We start from the raw sequence: 14,245 nt of genomic DNA on the forward strand, positions 1-14,245 counted from the left end.
CTCGCATCAGCATCTTAGATAACAATTCCGGACCATCGGGTAACACACATTTCCCTTCTACCGTTTTTGTAGCCTGTTTTCTCCAACTCCTTCTCTTCCCCAGCACTAAATAGTGGTCTCCCCGCAGGTTCCTGTATTGTCAGAATCCAGGTAAATATCGGGGGTGACTTGTGGGTTCAGAGCTGCCTCCTTGGCGACTTCATCCGCCAACCTATTTCCGCCAACCTATTTCCCCCTATCAGGTCTCATCTCCCCTCTGATGACCATTCATGTGGACTATGGCTATCTCCTTTGGCAGCAAAAGGGATTCCAATACTTGCTGAACTAATGCCTCATGAGCCAGTTCTTTACCTCTACTGTTTACCTGTCCTCTCTCCTGCCATATTTTCCCAAATGTGTGTGCCACCCCAACAGCATACTTAGAATCTGTGCAGACAGTTCCTTCCTTCCCCTCCAGGGCCTTAAGAGCGCCTGATCTTGAGAGGGGGAATCTGCAATCCCCTTCGAGTGTCTTCACATGCCCATACAATGGGGTCTATTTGGTTTTCTTGTTCCTCGGTCAAAAGGGCCATTTTTACCAATAGTTGTCGGTCGCACACCCCGATCCCTCGTCCTAATAGTATAATTAAGTCTCTTCCTAACAAACAACTTCCTATGTCCGGAATGTATAACAATTGTCCCTCAATTTTTTCTTCCTCACTTTCGATCGTCATAGGTTCAAATGCGGGGACTGTATATCCTTCCCCAGTTACACCAGACACTGTTATCTGTTGTTTTGTAAATTGTACTCCTTTGGGTACAAAATTTAATGATGAGCGTGCTGCCCTCGTATCTACTAAGAAAACTGTATCCACTTAATAAGGTCCCACCTTTAAATTTATTAAGGGTTCCTGGTGGGTCCCCTAATCTTCATCAAAGTTCATAAGCGGTATCGCCTTCTCTTCACTTTTCAGATCCGGACATTTCCGCTTAAAGTGAACTTTCCACAGTAGTAACATCCCACCTGCGGGGATCGCAGACACCAACCTGAGCACAGTGATGCCAGACACGGACCTGAGCACAGTGATCCTAGATCCTGAGTTGAACACGGTAATCCCAGACCTCGAACTCAGCACAGTGATCCCAGACTCCAACCTGTGCACAGTGATCCCAGGCCCTGATCTGAGCACCAGTGATCCCAGACCCTGAGCTGAGCACAGTTATCTCAGACCCCGACCTGAGGATAGTGAGCCCAGAACCCGACCTGAGCACAGTGATCCCAGACCCCGACTGGAGCACAGTGATCCCAGACCCCGACTGGAGCACAGAAATCCCAGACCCCGACCTGAGCACAGAGACCTCCAACCCCGACCTGAGCACAATGATCCCAGATCCTGAGCTGATCACAGTGATCCCAGACCCCGACTGGAGCACAGAAATCCCAGACCCTGACCTGAGCACAGAGACCTCCAACCCCGACCTGAGCACAATGATCCCAGATCCTGAGCTGATCACAGTGATCCCAGACCCCGACTGGAGCACAGTGATCACAGAACACAAGTTGAGCACAGAAATCCCAGACGCTGATCCGAGCACAGAGACCTCAGATCCCAACCTGAGTACAGTGCTCAGGTCACGGTCTGGGATCACTCTGATCAGGTCAGTGCCTGGGATCATTGTGCTCAGCTCAGGTTCCTGAATCACTGTGGTCCAGTTGGGGTCAAAGAACACTGTGCTCCAGTCGGTGTCTGGGATCACTATGCTCAGGTCAGGATCTGGGATCACTGTGCTCTGCTCAGAGTCTGGGATCATTGTGCTCAGTTCAGGATCTGGGATCACTGTGCTCAGGTCCAAATCTGTGATCACTTTTGCTCCACCTGGGGTCTGGGATGACTGTGCTCAGGTTTGGGTCTGGGATCAGTGTGCTCAGCTCACGGTCTGGGATCACTCTGATCAAGTCGGGGTCTGGGATGACTGTGCTCAGCTCTGGGTCTAGGATCACTCTGCTCAGCTCTGGGTCTAGGATCACTGTGCTCAGCTCTGGGTCCGGGATCACTGTGCTCAGCTGAGTATCTAGAATCACTGTGCTCAGCTCAATATTTGGGATAAGTGTGTTCAGCTACGGGTCTGTGATCACTGTGGTCCAGTCGGGGGCTGGGATCACTGTCCTCAACTCAGGGTCTGGGCTCACTGTGCTCAGCTCAGGATCTGGGATCACTGTGCTCAGATCCGAATTTGTGATCACTTTTGCTCCACACGAGGTCTGGGATCGCTGTGCTCAGGTTTGGGTCTGGGATTACAGTGCTTATGTCGGGGTCAGGGGTCACTTTGCTCATGTTGGGGTCAGGGGTCACTGTGCTCACATCAGGGTCTGGGATCATTGAGTTCTGCCCGGGTCTGGGATCACTGTGCTCAGGTCGGGGTCTGGGATCACTGTGCTCACATCGGGGTCTGGGATTACTGTGCTCAGGTCCGGGTCTGGGATTACTGTGCTCAGGTCCGGGTCTGGGATTACTGTGCTCATGTCGGGTCAGGGGTCACTGTGCTCAGGTCCGGGTCTGGGATTACTGTGCTCATGTCGGGGTCAGGGGTCACTGTGCTCAGATTGGGGTCTGGGATCGCTCTGATCAAGTCAGGATCTGGGATTACTTTGCGGAGCTCAAGATCTGGGATCACTGTACTCAGTTCGGAGACTGGCATGTCTTGTGCTTATCTAGGGATTTGGGATCACCGTGTTCAGCTCGTGGTCTGGGATCATTGTGCTCAGCTTAGGATCTGGAAACACTGTGCTCAGCTCAGGATTTGGGATAACTGTGGTCAGCTTCGGGTCTGGGATCACTCTGGTCCAGTCGGGGTCTGGGACCACTGTGCTCCAGTTGGGTCTGGGATCACTGTCCACAACTCAGGGTCTGGTATCACTGTGCTCAGCTCAGGATCTGGGATTACAGTGTTCAGCTCAGGATCTGGGATCACTGTGTTCTGCTCAGGGACTGGGATCACTGTGCTCAGGTCGGGATGAGGGGTCACTGTGCTCAGGTCCATGTCTGGGATCACTGTGCTCAGGTCGGAGTCTGGGATCATTTCGCTGAGCTCAAGGTCTGGGATCACGGTGCTCCAGTTGGTGTGCGGGATCACTGTGCTCAGCACAGGGTCAGGGATCACTGTGCTCAGTTCGGAGTCTGGGATCTCTTGTGCTTATCTCGGGGTCTGGATCACCGTGTTCAGCTCGTGGTCTGGGATCACTGTGCTCAGCTTAGGGTCTGGGATCACTGTGCTCAGCACAAGATTTGGGATGACTCTGGTCAGCTATGGGTCTGAGATCACTGTGGTTCAGTTGGGGTATGGGATCACTGTGCTCCAATCGGCGTCTGGGATCACTGCCAAAACTCAGGGTCTGGTATCACTGTGCTCAGGTTGGGGTCTGGGATTACACAGTGCTCAGCTCAGGATCCCGGATACCTGTGCTCAGTTCAGGGTCTGGGATCACTGTGCTCAACTCCAGGTCTGGGATAACTGTACACCAGTTGAGGTCTGGTATCACTGTCCTCAACACAGAGTCTGGGATCACTGTGCTCAGCTCAGGATCTGTGATCACTTACTCAGCACACAGTCTGGGTCACTACGCTCATGTCGGGGTCTGGAATCGCTCTGATCAAGTCGGGGGTCTGGGATCACATTGCTGGGCTCAAGGTCTGGGGTCACTATGGTCCAGTCGGGGTCTGGGATCACTGTGCACAGCACAGGGTCTGGGATCACTGTGCTCAGCTCGGGGTCTGGGATCACTGTGCTCAGCTCGGGGTCTGGGATCACTGTGCTCAGCTCGGGGTCTGGGATCACTGTGCTCAGCTCGGGGTCTGGGATCACTGTGCTCAGCTCGGGGTCTGGGATCACTGTGCTCAGCTCGGGGTCTGGGATCACTGTGCTCAGCTCGGGGTCTGGGATCACTGTGCTCAGCTCGGGGTCTGGGATCACTGTGCTCAGCTCGGGGTCTGGGATCACTGTGCTCAGCTCAGGATCTGGGATCACAGCGCTCAGCTAAGGTTCTTTAGTCATTGTGCTAAGATTAGGGGCTGGGATCACTGTGCTCAGCTTAGCTTCCAGGATCACTGTGGTCCAGTCAGCGTCTGGGATCTCAGGGCTCAGGTCAGTATCTGGGACCACTGTGCTCAGCTCAGGGTCTGGGATCAATGTGCTCAGCTCGGGGTCTGGGATCACTGTGCTCAGCTCAGGGTCTGGGATCACTGTGCTCAGCTCAGGGTCTGGGATCACTGTGCTCAGCTCAGGGTCTGGGATCACTGTGCTCAGCTCAGGGTCTGGGATCACTGTGCTCAGCTCAGGGTCTGGGATCACTGTGCTCAGCTCAGGGTCTGGGATCACTGTGCTCAGCTCAGGGTCTGGGATCACTGTGCTCAGCTCAGGGTCTGGGATCACTGTGCTCAGCTCAGGGTCTGGGATCACTGTGCTCAGCTCAGGGTCTGGGATCACTGTGCTCAGCTCAGGGTCTTGGATCACTGTACTCAGCTCAGGGTCTGGGATCACTGTGCTCAGCTCAGGGTCTGGGATCACTGTGCTCAGCTCAGGGTCTTGGATCACTGTGCTCAGCTCAGGATCTGGGATCACTGGGCCAGCTCAAGGCCTGGGATTACTGCGCACAGGTCAGAATCTGTGATCACTGTGCTCAGCTCAGGGTCTGGGATCACTGTACCCCAGTCGAGGTCTGGGATCACTGTTCTCAACACAGGGTCTGGGATCTCTGTGCTCAGCTCAGGGGCTGGGATCACTGTGCTCAGCTTAGGTTCCTGGATCACTGTGGTTCAGTGGGTGTCTGGGGTCACTGTGCTCCAGTCAGGGTCTGGGATCACTGTGCTCAGCTCAGGGTCTGGGATCACTGTGCTCAGCTCAGGGTCTGGGATCACTGTGCTCAGCTCAGGGTCTGGGATCACTGTGCTCAGCCCAGGGTCTGGGATCACTGTGCTCAGCCCAGGGTCTGGGATCACTGTGCTCAGCCCAGGGTCTGGGATCACTGTGCTCAGCCCAGGGTCTGGGATCACTGTGCTCAGCACAGGGTCTTGGATCACTGTGCTCAGCTCAGGGTCTGGGATCACTGTGCTCAGCACAGGGTCTGGGATCACTGTGCTCAGCACAGGGTCTGGGATCACTGTGCTCAGCACAGGGTCTGGGATCACTGTGCTCAGCACAGGGTCTGGGATCACTGTGCTCAGCACAGGGTCTGGGATCACTGTGCTCAGCTCAGGGTCTGGGATCACTGTGCTCAGCCCAGGGTCTGGGATCACTGTGCTCAGCCCAGGGTCTGGGATCACTGTGCTCAGCACAGGGTCTTGGATCACTGTGCTCAGCACAGGGTCTGGGATCACTGTGCTCAGCCCGGGGTCTGGGATCACAGCGCTCAGCTCGGGGTCTGGGATCACTGTGCTCAGCCCGGGGTCTGGGATCACTGTGCTCAGCCCGGGGTCTGGGATCACTGTGCTCAGCTCGGGGTCTGGGATCACTGTGCTCATCTCGGGGTCTGGGATCACTGTGCTCATCTCAGGGTCTGGGATCACTGTGCTCAGCTCAGGATATGGGATCACAGCGCTCAGCTAAGGTTCTTTAGTCATTGTGCTAAGATTAGGGGCTGGGATCACTGTGCTCAGCTTAGGTTCCAGGATCACTGTGGTCCAGTCAGCGTCTGGGATCTCAGGGCTCAGGTCAGTATCTGGGACCACTGTGCTCAGCTCAGGGTCTGGGACCACTGTGCTCAGCTCAGGGTCTGGGATCAATGTGCTCAGCTCAGGGTCTGGGATCACTGCGCTCAGCTCACGGTCTGGGATCAATGTGCTCAGCTCAGGGTCTGGGACCACTGTGCTCAGCTCAGGGTCTGGGATCAATGTGCTCAGCTCAGGGTCTGGGATCACTGCGCTCAGCTCAGGGTCTGGGATCAATGTGCTCAGCTCGGGGTCTGGGATCAATGTGCTCAGCTCAGGGTCTGGGATCACTGTGCTCAGCTCAGGGTCTGGGATCACTATGTTCATGTCGTGGTATGGGATCACTCTGAACAAGTCACGGTCTGGGATCACTTTGCTGAGCTCAAGATCTGGGATCACTGTGCTCAGGTCAGCCCGAGTTCTAGGATCACTGTGCTCAGCTCAGGATCTGGGAACACTGTGGTCAGCACAGGGTCTGGAATTACTGTGCTCAGCTCAGGATCTGCGATTACATTGCTCAGGTCGGGTCTGGGATCACTGTGATCAGCCTAGGATCTGGGATAACTGTGCTCCGATCAGGGTCTGGTTTCACTGTGCCCAGTTCAGGATCTGGGATCACTGTGCTCAGCTCAGGGTCTGGGATCACTGTGCTCAGGTTGGTGTCTGGGATTACAGTGCTCAGCTCGGGGTCTGGGATCACTGTGCTCAGCTCAGGGTCTGGGATCACTGTGCTCAGCTCAGGGTCTGGGATCACTGTGCTCAGCTCAGGGTCTGGGATCACTGTGCTCAGCACAGGGTCTGGGATCACTGTGCTCAGCACAGGGTCTGGGATCACTGTGCTCAGCACAGGGTCTGGGATCACTGTGCTCAGCACAGGGTCTGGGATCACTGTGCTCAGCACAGGGTCTGGGATCACTGTGCTCAGCACAGGGTCTGGGATCACTGTGCTCAGCACAGGGTCTGGGATCACTGTGCTCATCACAGGGTCTGGGATCACTGTGCTCATCACAGGGTCTGGGATCACTGTGCTCAGCACAGGGTCTGGGATCACTGTGCTCAGCTCGGGGTCTGGGATCACTGTGCTCAGCACAGGGTCTGGGATCACTGTGCTCAGCTCGGGGTCTGGGATCACTGTGTACAGGTCGGGGTCTGGGATCACTGTGTACAGGTCGGGGTCTGGGATCACTGTGCTCAGCTCAGGATATGGGATCACAGCGCTCAGCTAAGGTTCTTTAGTCATTGTGCTAAGATTAGGGGCTGGGATCACTGTGCTCAGCTTAGGTTCCAGGATCACTGTGGTCCAGTCAGCGTCTGGGATCTCAGGGCTCAGGTCAGTATCTGGGACCACTGTGCTCAGCTCAAGGTCTGGGATCAATGTGCTCAGCTCAGGGTCTGGGATCACTGTGCTCAGCTCAGGGTCTGGGATCACTGTGCTCAGCTCAGGGTCTGGGATCACTGTGCTCAGCTCAGGGTCTGGGATCACTGTGCTCAGCTCAGGGTCTGAGATCACTGTGCTCAGCTCAGGGTCTGGGATCACTGGGCCACCTCAAGGCCTGGGATTACTGCGCACAGGTTAGAATCTGTGATCACTGTGCTCAGCTCGGGGTCTGGGATCACTGTACCCCAGTCGAGGTCTGGGATCACTGTTCTCAACACAGGGTCTGGGATCTCTGTGCTCAGCTCAGGGTCTGGGCTCACTGTGCTCAGCTAAGGTTCTGGAGTCATTGTGCTAAGATTAGGGGCTGGGATCACTGTGCTCAGCTTAGGTTCCTGGATCAATGTGGTTCAGTGGGTGTCTGGGGTCACTGTGCTCAGCTCTGGGTCTGGGATCACTGTGCTCAGCTCGGGGTCAGGGATTACTGTGCTCAGCTCGGGGCTGGTATCCCTGTGCTCAGCTCAGGGTCTGGGATCACTGTGCTCACCTTGGGGTCAGGGATTACTGTGCTCAGCTCAGGGTCTGGGATCACTGTGCTCAGCTCGGGGTCAGGGATTACTGTGCTCAGCTCGGGGCTGGTATCCCTGTGCTCAGCTCAGCCCGAGTTCTAGGATCACTGTGCTCAGCTCAGGATCTGGGAACACTGTGGTCAGCACAGGGTCTGGAATTACTGTGCTCAGCTCAGGATCTGCGATTACATTGCTCAGGTCGGGTCTGGGATCACTGTGCTCAGGTCGGGTCTGGGATCACTGTGATCAGCTCCGGGTCTGCGGTCACTATGCTCATGTCGTGGTATGGGATCACTCTGAACAAGTCACGGTCTGGGATCACTTTGCTGAGCTCAAGGTCTGGGATCACTGTGCTCAGCTCGGGGTCAGGGATCACTGTGCTCAGCTCAAGGTCTGGGATCACTGTGCTCAGCTCAGGGTCGGGGATCACTGTGCTCAGCAAAGGGTCTGGGATCACTGTGCTCAGGTCCGGGTCTGGGATTACTGTGCTCAGGTCCGGGTCTGGGATTACTGTGCTAATGTCGGGTCAGGGGTCACTGTGCTCAGGTCCGGGTCTGGGATTACTGTGCTCATGTCGGGGTCAGGGGTCACTGTGCTCAGGTCGGGGTCTGGGATAACTGTGCTCAGATCGGGGTCTGGGATCGCTCTGATCAAGTCAGGATCTGGGATTACTTTGCTGAGCTCAAGATCTGGGATCACTGTACTCAGTTCGGAGACTGGCATGTCTTGTGCTTATCTAGGGATTTGGGATCACCGTGTTCAGCTCGTGGTCTGGGATCATTGTGCTCAGCTTAGGATCTGGAAACACTGTGCTCAGCTCAGGATTTGGGATAACTGTGGTCAGCTTCGGGTCTGGGATCACTCTGGTCCAGTCGGGGTCTGGGACCACTGTGCTCCAGTTGGGTCTGGGATCACTGTCCACAACTCAGGGTCTGGTATCACTGTGCTCAGCTCAGGATCTGGGATTACAGTGTTCAGCTCAGGATCTGGGATCACTGTGTTCTGCTCAGGGACTGGGATCACTGTGCTCAGGTCGGGATGAGGGGTCACTGTGCTCAGGTCCATGTCTGGGATCACTGTGCTCAGGTCGGAATCTGGGATCACTGTGCTCAGGTCGGAGTCTGGGATCATTTCGCTGAGCACAAGGTCTGGGATCACGGTGCTCCAGTTGGTGTGTGGGATCACTGTGCTCAGCACAGGGTCAGGGATCACTGTGCTCAGTTCGGAGTCTGGGATCTCTTGTGCTTATCTCGGGGTCTGGATCACCGTGTTCAGCTCGTGGTCTGGGATCACTGTGCTCATCTTAGGGTCTGGGATCACTGTGCTCAGCACAAGATTTGGGATGACTCTGGTCAGCTATGGGTCTGGGATCACAGTGGTTCAGTCGGGGTATGGGATCACTGTGCTCCAATCGGCGTCTGGGATCACTGCCAAAACTCAGGGTCTGGTATCACTGTGCTCAGGTTGGGGTCTGGGATTACACAGTGCTCAGCTCAGGATCCCGGATACCTGTGCTCAGTTCAGGGTCTGGGATCACTGTGCTCAACTCCAGGTCTGGGATAACTGTACACCAGTTGAGGTCTGGTATCACTGTCCTCAACACAGAGTCTGGGATCACTGTGCTCAGCTCAGGATCTGTGATCACTTACTCAGCACACAGTCTGGGTCACTACGCTCATGTCGGGGTCTGGAATCGCTCTGATCAAGTCGGGGGTCTGGGATCACATTGCTGGGCTCAAGGTCTGGGGTCACTATGGTCCAGTCGGGGTCTGGGATCACTGTGCACAGCACAGGGTCTGGTTTCACTGTGCCCAGTTCAGGATCTGGGATCACTGTGCTCAGCTCAGGGTCTGGGATCACTGTGCTCAGGTTGGTGTCTGGGATTACAGTGCTCAGCTCAGGACCTGGGATCACTGTGCACAGCTCAGGATCTCGGATCACTGTGCTCAGCTCGGGGTCTGGGATCTCTGCTCAGCTCGGGGTCTGGGATCACTGTGCTCAGATTAGGGTCTGGGATCACTGTGCTCAGCTCAGGGTCTGGGATCACTGTGCTCAGCTCAGGGTCTGGGATCACTGTGCTCAGGTTCGAGTCTGGGATCACTGTGCTCAGGTTGGGGTCTGGGATCACTGTGCTCAGGTTGGGGTCTGGGATCACTGTGCTCAACTCCAGGTCTGGGATTACTGTGCTCTGATCAGGGTCTGGGATCACTGAGTTCCGCTCGTGGTCTGGGATCACTGTGCTCAGCTCAGGTACTGGGATCACTATGCTCAACTCCAGGTCTGGGATCACTGTGCTCCAGTCGGGATCTGGGATCATTGAGTTCCGCTCGGGGTCTGGATTAACTATGCTCAGCTCAGGGTCTCGTATCACTCTGATCAAGTCGGGGTCTGGGATCTCTTTGCTGAGCTCAAGGTCTGGGATCACCGTGCTCCAGTCAGGATGTGGGCTCACTGTGCTCAGCTCGGGGTCTGGGGTCACTGAGCTCAGCTTAGGGTCTGGGATCACTGTGCTCAGGTTGGGGTCTGTCATCTATGTAGCCAACCTGGGGTCTGGGATCACTGTGATCAGCTTGGGGTCTGGGATCACTGTGCTCAGTTCAGGATCTGGGACAACTGTGCTAAACTCCAGGTCTGGGAACACTGTTCTCCAGTCGGGGTCTAGGATCACTGTCCACAACTCGGGAACTGGGATCACTGTGCTCAGCTTAGGATCTGGGATCACTGTGCTCAGCTCCGGATCTGGGATCACTTGTGCTCAGCTCGGGGTCTGGGATCACTGTGGTCCAGTCGGGGTCTGGGATCACTGTGCTTAGCTTGGGGTCAGAGATCACAGAGTTCCTCTCGGGGTCTGGGTTAACTGTGCTCAGCTGTGTCTGGGAATAATGTGATCAAGTCGGGGCCTGGGATCTGTTTGCTGAATTCAAGGTCTGGGATCACAGTGCTCAGGTCGGAATCTCGGATCACTTGTGCTCAGCTCAGGGTCCGTATAAAAGCAAATTACTGCAGATGCTGGAATCTGAAATTAAAAAAGAGAAAATGCTGGAAAATCTCAGCAAGTCTTGCGGCATCTGTGAGGAGAGAAAAGTGCTGACATTTTGAGTCTAACTGACCCTTTGTCAAAACTTCGACAAACATCTCTCTGATCAGGTCGGGGTCTGGGATCATTGTGCTCAGGGATGGGTTTGGGATCAGAATGCTCAGGTCACGGTCTTGGATCTCTCTGATCAGGTCAAGGTCTGGAATCTCTCTGATCAGTTCTGGATCTGGGATCATGGTGCTCAGTTCCAGATCTGGGATCATGGTGCTCAGTTCTGGATCTGGGATTACTGTGGTCATCTTGGGGTCCAGGATCACTGTGGTCAGGTCCGAGTCTCAGATCACTGTACTCAGCTCGGGATCTGGGATCACTGTGCTCAGCTTGGGTTCTGAGATCACCGTGTTCAGCTCATTGTCTGGGATCACTGTGCTCATCTCAGGGTTTGGGATCACTGTGCTCAGCTCAGGATCTGGGATCACTGTGTTCAGCTCATGTTCCGATGTCACTCTGATCAGGTCAGGGTTTGGAGTCACTGTGTGCTGGTCGGGGCCTGCGATCACTGTGCTCAGATCAGCATCTGGGATCACAGTGCTCAGGTCAGGGTCTGGTATCAATGTGCTCGAGCTGAGCACAGTGATCCCAGACCCCAAGCTGAGCGCAGTGATCCCAGACCCAGAGCTGAGCACAGTGATCCCAGACCCCGAACGGACCACAGTGATCACAGATCCCGACTGGAGTATAGTGATCCCAGGCCTTGACCAGAGCAAAGTGATCCCAGACCTGACCTGAGCACAGTGATCCCAGACCCTGACCTGATCAGAGTGATCCCAGACCCTGACCTGAGCACAGTGATCCCAGACCCTGACCTGATCAGAGTGATCCCAGACCCTGAGCTGAGCACAGTGATCCCAGACCCTGACCTTATCAGAGTGATCACAGACCCCGAGCTGAGCACAATGATCCCAGACCCCAAGATGCGCTCAGTGATCCCAGACCCCGAACTGAGCACAGAGATCTCAGAACCCAACCTGAGCACAGTATTCCCAGACCCCGAGCTGAGCACAGTGATCCCTACCCTGAGCTGAGCACACTGACCCAGACCACGAGTGGAATATAGTGATCACAAACCCCAAACTCAGCACAGTGACCGCAGTCCCTGAGCTGAGCACAGTGATCCCAGACCCTAACCTGAGCACAGTGATCCCAGATCCTGCGCTGAGCTCAGTGATCGCAGACTCTGAACTCAGCACAGTGATCATAGACTCCGTACTGGGCACAGTAATCCCAGACCCTAACCTGAGCTCAGTGATCCCAGAGCCCGTGCGGAGCACAGTGATCTCAGACACTGATCCGAGATCCTGACCTGAGCACAGTGATTCCAGACCCGGACCTGAGCACAGTGATACCAGATCCTGAGCTGGGCACAGTGATCGCAGACCCCAAGCTGAGTACAGTGATCCCAGACCCTCATATGAGCACACTGATCCGAGATCCTGATCTGAGGACAGTGATCCCAGACCCTCATATTAGCACACTGATCCGAGATCCTGATCTGAGGACAGTGATCCCAGACCCTAACCTGAGCACAGTGAACCCAAACCGTGAGCTGAGCACAGTGATCCAAGATCCTGAGCTGAGCACAGTGATCCCAGACACTGATCTGAGCACAGTGACCCCAGATCCTGAGCTGGGCACAGTGACCCCAGATCCTGAGCTGGGCACAGTGAAACCAGACCCTGATCTGAGCACACTGATCCAAGATCCTGATCTGACAACAGTGATCCCAGATCCTGAACTGAGCACAGTGATCCCAGATCCTGAACTGGGCACAGTGATCCCAGACCCCATGCTGAGCACAGTGATCCCAGATCCTGAGCTGAGCACAGTGATCCCAGACCCTGAGCTGAGCACAGTGATCCCAGACCCTGAGCTGAGCAGAGTGATCCCAGACCCTGATCTGAGCACAGTGATCCCAGACACTGATCTGAGCACAGAGATCCAAGATCCTGATCTGAGCACAGAGATCCCAGACCCCAAGCTCAGCACAATGATCCCAGATCCTGAGACAAGCACAGTGAACCCAGACCCTGATCTGAGCGCAGTGATCCCAGACCCCGAGCTGAGCACAGTGATTCCAGACCCTGACCTGAGCACAGTGATCCCAGACCCCGAGCTGAACACAGTGATCCCAGATCCTGAGCACAGTGATCCCAAGCATAGTGATCCCAGAATTAGACCTGAGCACAGTGATCCCAGATCTGAAGCAATGCACAGTGATCCCAGATCCCAGACCCCGACTTGAGCGCAGCAATCCCAGATCCTGAGCTGAGCACAGTGATCCCAGATTCTAGACCCTAACCTGATCTCAGTGATCCCAGACACTGATCTGAGCACAGAGATCCCAGATTCTGACCTGAGCATAGTGATCCCAGACCCCGACCTGAGTACAGTGATTCCAGACCCTGAGCTGAGCACATTGATCCCAGACCCTGAGCTTAGCACATTGATCCCAGATCCCCCTGAGCACAGTGATCCCAGACCCTGATTCGAGCACAGTGATCCCAGACCCTGAGCTGAGCACAGTGATCCCAGACCCAGAGCTGAGCGCAGTGATCCCAGACCCAGAGCTGAGCGCAGTGATCCCAGTCCCTGACCTGAGCGCAGTGATCCCAGACCCTGAGCTGAGCACAGTGATCCCAGACCCAGAGCTGAGCGCAGTGATCCCAGACCCAGAGCTGAGCGCAGTGATCCCAGACCCAGAGCTGAGCACAGTGATCCCAGTCCCTGACCTGAGCGCAGTGATCCCAGTCCCTGACCTGAGCACAGTGATCCCAGTCCCTGACCTGAGCACAGTGATCCCAGACCCCGAGCTGAGCACAGTGATCCCAGACCCCGAGCTGAGCACAGTGATCCCAGTCCCTGACCTGAGCACAGTGATCTCATTCAATGCCATCCTGGCGGATCTCATATACCTCAAGTCCAATTTTTTATCTTTTCCCCAAAATCCTTGATTCCCTTTCTGATAAAAAGTCTGCCTATTTTCGCCTTGTGTACACTCATCCACCCAAATTCTCCATCTCTGTGGGGAAAAAAATTCCACAAGTTCACAATCCTCAGAGGGAAGAAATAGAGTGGCAAGGTGGCACGTTCGTACTGACCAGTTCGCTTTACTGCCTCTCAGTGCCAGGGACCTGGGTTTGATTCCACAGTCAGGTCACTGTCTTTGCGAAGTTTGCACATTCCCCTGTGACTGTGAGGGTTTCCATTTTGGGCGCACTGGTTTCTTCCCACAGTCTATAGTTGTACAGGTTAGTTGGATTGGCCATGCTAAACTACCTCTAACGTCTAGCAGTTTGTAGGTTAGGTGTATTAGCCATGGGAAACGCAGGCTTACAGGGGCTGGGTCTGGGTGGGATGCTCTTTGTAGGCTCAGTGTGGACTTGATGGGTTGAATTTTGAAAGGCAAAGACTGATTAAGGATAGTCAACATGGCTTTGTGCGTGGGAAATCATGTCTCACAAACTTAATTGAGTTTTTTGAAGAAGTAACAATGAGGATTGATGAGGGCAGAGATGTGATC

The sequence above is a fragment of the Chiloscyllium punctatum genome, chromosome 26, assembly GCF_047496795.1.
Source record: "Chiloscyllium punctatum isolate Juve2018m chromosome 26, sChiPun1.3, whole genome shotgun sequence".
Classification (NCBI taxonomy): domain Eukaryota; kingdom Metazoa; phylum Chordata; class Chondrichthyes; order Orectolobiformes; family Hemiscylliidae; genus Chiloscyllium; species Chiloscyllium punctatum.